This window comes from Pteropus vampyrus, unplaced genomic scaffold (genome assembly GCF_000151845.1).
Source record: "Pteropus vampyrus isolate Shadow unplaced genomic scaffold, Pvam_2.0 Scaffold30, whole genome shotgun sequence".
NCBI lineage: Eukaryota > Metazoa > Chordata > Mammalia > Chiroptera > Pteropodidae > Pteropus > Pteropus vampyrus.
Window position 1 is genome coordinate 1,214,132 of NW_011888811.1, and position 8,037 is coordinate 1,222,168.

The window sequence follows — 8,037 nt, forward strand, 5'->3', positions numbered from 1 at the left end:
GGGTATTAGTATATTTTTCAGAGAATGCAGGGTATGGGTTAATCTAGCAAGGCAATTAAATAGCAGTCAGTCAATAGAACTATTGCTATAATTTAAATTTCTCAGAATTGAGGGATGTGAGTTTTCTGATTGAAAAATCCCACCAAGCACGCAGCAAAATAAATTTAATTCATCTTTGAGAAACATCACTTTACTGGGATAAAGAGAAAATCCTAAAAGAACCCAGAGAGGAAAAAAAAAAAAGTATTCCCCTACAAAGCGAAGGGAGTCATAATTGCATCAGATTTTTCAACAGGCTTCAAAATTTGGGCGGAAAATTATTTTTAATCAAGACATTTGTTACAAAGACAAACTATGAATCAAGTGTGAGGGACGCCCAGTGACATATTCAGTTATGCAGGGTCTCCCAAGCTCTCTTTCTTAGAAAGGTAGTGAAGAATATACGAGAATTCAGTAACACAAAGGAAGCTCAAGATCTAGGAAACAGAAGGTCCAACCCAGAGTACTGCAAAGTATCAGCTGTCCGGATGGGAGAGGGGAAATGTAGGGTAGCAGAGAGAGGTCTCTGGGAGTTGGTGGGGGAAGCATGGAATTGATTATCTGATGTCTTGAACTTTTAGAAATCTTATTAGACATTGGACAGATTTGTAGAAGCCCTGGGAATAAAGAGTAGTAAGTACCTTGAAAACTAAGCAAATGACAAATATTGAAGCATCTCATCAACAAGAAAAAAAAAGTCGTAAAAAAAAAGTACCGGAGCACAATTTTTGGCTCAACAAAGGGCAATATTTATATAGAATAATACAACTCTGTCTATTGACTTAACAAAAAATGATGTAGAACTAGAATGCAAGCTTTATGGGAACTGAAACCTCATCTTACTCACTGTTATATCCCAGTATTTAGAAGTATTTGGTACGCTGAAAAATAATCTTAAGTGATGTACCTTTCTTTTATGATAATATGTGAGCTTAAAATTTACAGTTAAAGGTAACAAGGGGTTTTTGTTGTTGTTGTTGCTGCTGCTGCTGCTATTTGTTTTTTAGGATCTCTAAGGTGAGAAGAACTCCTGGGGTCATACTGAACACCAGCTAGTGAGAAGTGGCCTGCCATTTTCCCATGTGTTTTGTCCACGTGGAAACGTGTCGTTCTGAGACTGTCCCCGACATCAACGCCCCACCTCCGCTTTCCAGGCCTGGACCTTCACAAGTGGGTCACTCCACACTCAGGCTGCGCCTGCGAGAATAACTCACTGGGTCTGAAGATACATTGGTCATCATCGGTGGGGCAAATATCTGGTAGTAAAGGCATATTTGCTTGTGAATTTAGCCTATGTTAACAGACAAGAAAGGTGGCTAATGGTTTTTGTCCCCCGATCTGCATGGTTTGCTTCCATAAGTGTTTGTTTTCCATACAACTGTAGCTCTCTGATCACTAACGACACAGAAGACCATTGTCCACAATTATCTTTAAACTTTCTCTTCCTGATTCCCAACATAATGAAAATTGCAGAAATTTTGAAAAATGTAAAGAAGAATAATCCTCCCAAATAACCAGAGACAACACTGTTAACATTTTCTTTTTCCTAAGTGACTTTTTTCCTTCTCAACATTGAGATCTTACTATTGTAGGGATAATTTCGTGTCTAGTTTACTAACCATAGGAAATAAGCATTTCTCCAATCATTAAAAATAAATCTTACAGGCAAGATGGAAGATCGTTTCAAAATTATTTCCCTTAGAGGAAAATTTTAGCTGCTAGGCAAACGCCGTTTTATGAGTGGTAAGGGTTTCAATATTTCTCAGAGAAGCCCTTCTGGGGCACCTCCTCAGAGGGTTGACTCTTGGGAAGCTCATGATTTAATGGGGTGCTGTCGCCATCTGGGCTCTGCACTCACTTTGATTCCAAGACCAGTGTGCATCTCACCAGCTCATGACCTTGGAAGTTTTCTTCTCTGAGATTCACCTTTCCTTATCTATAAAATGGAGATAATTATATCTCCCTCCTAGGGTAATTTAGAAGATTAAAAGAAATGTGGCACATAGATAAGAATGAGGACTAAGTGCACATGAGCCACCAGTGTCCTCATCATCATTGTGACCAAGGGTTAAGAGGAGCAGACATTCCTAAAGATCAGTCACCCCTCCTGACAATAGAGCTTGTTGTCTTTGCTTATTTAATCTGTGTATTCCTGTTCCAATCAATGCTTAGCTTCTTTTTCGAATGCAGGAGTACTTTGCCTTCCGAAGTGAGCACGTCTCTAATGCTCTCACCCACTCTGTGCCTGCCTTCTTATCCTGGAGGAAGTTTACAAACCTAATTGCCAACTCTGGCTTCAAACCCAATGTGAAGAAATAAAGGCACGGCTGAAATATATTTTGTTGTTGGGAAGCAGGAAGGAGAGAGAGACCTGGCATTAAGCTGAGAGCCAACTGTGAGCCATAATCTGGACTAGATGCTTTTTTCACCAAAATGCAGGTATATTACTCCTTCTTGGCAGATGAGGAAACATTGGCTGAGAGGGGAAGGGAGCTGCCCATAGCCACATGGCCAGAAAGTGGCGGAGTCAGAAATGGAAGCAAATTCTCTCAGATTTCAAAATGCTGGCTGCTTCTACTCTATCAGAATACATACTGCCCCGAAAAAGTTTAGATAATGCTCCACTACCAATAACAGTAATTTACTATGCAGTCACTGGATGCTGGGTGCTAAATCTACTGCATGCATTATCTCATTTAATCCTCATATCAGCCCTATGAAGTAGATACAGGTGTCATCCCCATTTAGCAGAAGAGAAAACAGGCTCAGAGAAGTTAAGCTACATTCTTGAGGTCGTGCTACTCTGCAGATTCATTGTTGGAATGCTAGCCCGGGTCTGCTTGATTCTGAACCACAGGCTCTGAACTACCACACCCTCCTCCTGCCTGCCATGCCTGCCTTTCACGCCCCCTCGAAACATGTTTGAAAAAAAGAATATCAGTGTTTACACCCAAGTCTTCCAGGTTTCATACTGATTCTCTAACTCGGTCCATAATCAGTGAACATGTAGCGAACATCCCAAGAATCGAGGGGAGGCAAAGACAAAGACACAATCCCTGTGGCATCCATGACTATTCAACCACAGGATCCAGCGAGCAAACCTGGCTGCGTGACCATTTTGCCAGGCCTCTTCATGGTCCCTATGCCAACAGCCACCCCAGCAGAGATGGCATCAGTGATACGCATGACAATGAATTAAAATATCTTTAAGCCTAAAATCATTTTCTAGAGAAATCGGGCCAAAGGCCAAACCACTTTTTGGAGCTTGTTTTCCCTAAGGGCTGAGGATCTGCTCTTCCCGAGACCGGTTTCTGAGAAGAGGAGAACAACATGGACTGTGCTCTTTGCTCAGAGAGGAGGCCAACCGCGGGCTGACGTGGGCAGACACGAAAGGCAGGCTGTCCTGCCTCAGGCTGGAACCAGCTCTATCATCCGGCGTGCGCTCCACGGCGCCCAGGATCCGGCTAACACTCCACTCCCATTGAGACCACATTCTTGCTTAGCTTATCACCAGCCTTGTCTTATGGGTTTGTTCCCCCTTCTCCTTTTCAGCTCCTTCGAAAGATCATGTGAACAACGAACCCCGTCTCACGTTCTGCTTCTCGGGACACCAGCCCACAACGGTTGATAGGAAACAAACTCTGCCCACCGCAGCAGCGCGACCACTAAGACACTCAGCTACGGTGAACGGGACGCAGCAGCTGATCGTGCTGTGCTATCCTAGCGGTCTGGGGGAAGGGCTGACCAGACAGACTGTGGGGTTGGGTGGCTTCTACACCACTGATCTGTTGAAGAGAGAAAATGACAGACTCAGTGATCCACAATTTCAGAGGGCCTGCTTGGCAGCATTTAAAGAGACCCTTATCCCCTGCATTTGGGGGGCTGAAAGAGGTGAGGAATAGGCACAGGACTGAGCCGTATGAGTGGCAGAACTTCAAAGAATGCCAGTTCTCCGACAGGCACATCCCATTACACCAACGAAAAGGGAAGGAGGGGACCCTGGTTCTTGGGAGGGCCTCTCTGAAGAGATAAACCCAGATTCTCCTGAACCCGCTGGGCCTGCATTAATGTCCCTGTTCCTTTGCTGGAAGATAGAAGCCCTCCCCACCCCGGCTTGCTGGAAAATGAAACAGGTGCTTTACAAAGCAATGCTCGCCCTCCTAGGGACTTACTCCACCTCCTCTTCTGGCCGCCAGATTGATAACCAGGACAAAACCTCAGCGTGGACCAACCCAGGAAGTGCTAGTCATGCTGAGGAAAGAAAGGGGCCGTAGACCAGAACCGGTCAATGTGCACAAATCCAATCTGAGGACAGTGCCTGTGGAGGACTCCGATGCTGACGGATCAAGGCGGGCGACACATAAGCTGGATAACAGCGTTTCTTGATGTGGAAGGGCCTTCTCCAGTGGCACAGGATTTAATACCCAGAGAATGGTCCCGGTACCCTGGTGGGATGCGCCTGAAAGACTGGAAAAAGCAACGACCCAAACTGAATGATGCAAACTGGAGGGCAGGATCGACAGGCTCAGGGAAGTGGGCCTGCTACATGAGAAGGGACAAGCCCCCAGCTGACCGTGTCCCTTGGGAAGGCCTAGAGGACACACCACTAGAAGATGAGAAACGTGTTGGTGAGGGGACACCAGATCATGAGAGGCTCGGTGGTGGCTGTCTCCTATAGGAGACAATAACTTTATTATTCTGGATAATAAAATTCCAGAATAGCAAAGACCAATGGAAACACGGAACCGTAAGAAACAAGATGGGTGCAATTACCATCAAGGGCAACATGGTTGGAATGACGGCCAGGGGTCCTTGACCTGCAGGGATCAGGTAGATGGCTCATCAAACATAGTAATCTTGGGCGCGAATTAGAAGACAGTCAAACCAGACTACTTCTTGATACACACAGTTGAAAGAGATCAAGACTGGATGAGCCAAAAATGGGGCCAGCGATATTCCTGGACACAGGACCAAAGCAGTCACACGGGGTCCAGTGCTCATAAGGGCCTCGTGCCTGAGGTTTAATGCTCTGCACTTGCCTATCTTGAAGCTGCAATTAATTTTATCTTTGGATCTGTTTTGTAAGGGGAGTCTTATGTAAGTCAAGACAACAGAGATGCACAGGCACCTGGAGGCTTGGTTCACAGGTAGTGCCTCCTCCCGCCACCTCCCCACTCCCCTGTGCCGATGGCCCACGTTCTGCCCGGCTGCCCACTGCAGCCCTCCGACCCTGGCAGGGGCCTGAGTACACGCACGTTACCCAGGATAAAGCATGGTAGTGGCTGTCCCTGTCCTTGGCACATTTATCCGGCACTGCGGTAAGGACGAGCATCTCACCTACGCCCCGTGCAGGCACCTGGACAACCCAGCGCAGAGGCTGCGGCAACCGTCGGCCTTCCTCCCACTGCGGGTCGGAGCGGTTGGCCTGTGGGAAGAGGAGATTCCTGGCACGACTTCCTCCACCAGGACGTGGCATGTCGGGGCGTAGCCTCGTAAAGTGTATAAATGTCTAACCACTATGCTGCACGCCGAAAACAAATGTAAAATACTGAACAGCAACTGTAACTGAAAAATTTAAAAAAAAGAAAAAGATTTTATATCTTAGTATCTTTAACAGCACTTTTGTTTTTTTTGTTTGTTTTTTTTGAACAAGGGGGTCCCCATTTTCATTTTTCTCTGGACCCCACAAATTAGGTAAGCAGTCCTGCTCACTCCCCTTCTCCTGAGAGCACTGCCCCCAATAAAGCCCTGGAACAGCGTCTCTATCCTCATCCCAGACTCAGCTTCTGAGAACCTGACATAAGACGTACACCAATTTATTGGGAAGAAAAAACTAGAAAAAACAAAACATGAAAGCAACAAGAGACGGCAGCGCCTCCTGCCAGTCACAGCAGAATCCAGCGCCCCCAGCTCTCACACCTTCTTCCCAGCGTATCCTGAGCTCCTCTCTGAACCGAGGTGGCAGGGTTGAAACGAGGTGGCAGGGTTGAGACGGGGCTCGTCCCGCACCTTTGTCTATCACTCTTCAGGCAGGTGTGGAACACCTAATAACAACAGCTCCCGTTTACTGAGAACCACCCACGTGTCAGACAAGTGCTTACCCTGACTTATGGCCAATCCACAGGTCACGCCTATGCAGTAGGTGACAGGATCCCCATGTTACAGAGAGGACACAGCCTTACTGGGGTGAAGCCTCTTGCCCAAGGTCACTCATCTAACGAGTGACAGACTCAGCATTAAACTCTTGGGCCTTTACTTCTCATCACTAGGCAACTAGGCCACTGTCCGTCCACACTATGCTGCACTGGAGCTGGGGGTGTGAACGAGACACGGTCCTTACAAAGGCACACTTTGTTAGTGAAATAGTGGCTTATTTACACATATTCCAGATAAATGATATTGTCAAACATTTTGCATTCAATCAGAAACTCTCAAAATAGAAAGGGAGGTCAAAGTCAGTCCAGAGCTGTACCCCATCTATTCTTCCACCCCAATTAGCACTCCTGGCAGGGTCAGCCCAGCTTCCTGGTATCGGACAGCTCTGGGGGACAGTACTGTCACCCCCATAGGAGAAACTTCTGCCTATTTTCTCCAGCACTTACTACTGGAAATAACAGCCTTACCATTTATCTGTTCCTCTCTCTGGTCTGGCTCTGCTCCAACAGCACAAGCTACTAACCAGAGCACTGACTGGACTAGACAAGCAACCCCATGACAGCCCCTCCTGACAGGGGTGAGCGTGGCTGGTCTCTCTACGAGCTTCTGCTAGGGCCTGCTTCCAGACCCTCACATCCTGGCTGCCTCCTCCCCTCACTCCAGCTCCACAAAGTCAGATCAATTACTCAGGACTCGCTTGAGTCCAAGTGTCAAAAGCCAAAATCAACCTGATTTAAGGAAAGAAAGAACGGAGGAATGGGATTTATTGGCTCGAGTAACTGAAAATCCAAGCCTGATGAGATGGAGGAAATGAAATGACATTATAAACATGGCTGTTTTGTCTCCTAGGCTTCACTCCGTGGCAAGCTCCCTGTAGAGGGCTGAAGCAGAAGCAGGCTTACATCCCCAGGGTTTAACATCTCTGACCGAAAGGGAGGCCAATAAAAGCACCAAATGCAAGCCTCATCGGTCCGGTTTTGGATTGTACTGCCATGCTTGATCCAATCACTGCAGTCAGAGGAAAGGAACATGCTGATTGCCAGGCGTGGACCTGGAACAGGGCTTGAGAGCAGGAAAAGGTTGGTTTCCCAAAGGAAAAAAGGTCAAATTACTTTTAAAAGTGAGAATGGATATTGGGCAGGCGAAATCCACAGATGCCTTCCTAGCGCCCACAGCAAAGAGCCTGGTACCATATGGCCGGACGAGCCCAATAGCAGGGAGATTCTAACTATTTTTGTCCTGCCTTAAAGAGGACAAAAGAGGTGGTTTCTGGGGCTCCAATGAGAGCTGGGTGTGGCTGGGATTCAAGTCCCCGGTTCTTCTTTTTCTCTCTCCTCACTCCTTCCCTACCCCGTCCACGAACGCTGATCCGGACATCCTCCTGTTGAAACTGGAGGCAGAGAGAAACGAGGCACGTGGTATGCTGTGTGACCCGAATTCCTCTGACCTCCCAGGAGCCTGACGGGCTGCCAGTCTCAAAGACACTCCTTTCAGGGGAAAGGGAATCGGGAACTGATGGGGCTGTCCGGCTGGAGGCACTCGGGGGAACTGGCGGAGAAAGAGCTGCTTTCAAGTGATCAGTTTACACAACTCACTCCTATAGTACAGATGCTTCTGTACGGGTTAGTAATTTTAAAAAAAAAAAAATCAGATTATAGTTTAAATGCACTGTGAAAACAATAATAAAAACCAGCTACCATTTATTAAGTATCCTCTACTCAGGGGGATATTTTAAAACTCTATGAAGTAGGGATTATTACCTCCATTTCGTAGACTAGCAAACTGAGTCTCAAAACCTGCCCAAGGTTCCGAGGGCAGTAAGTGACAGCAAGAATTTGACCC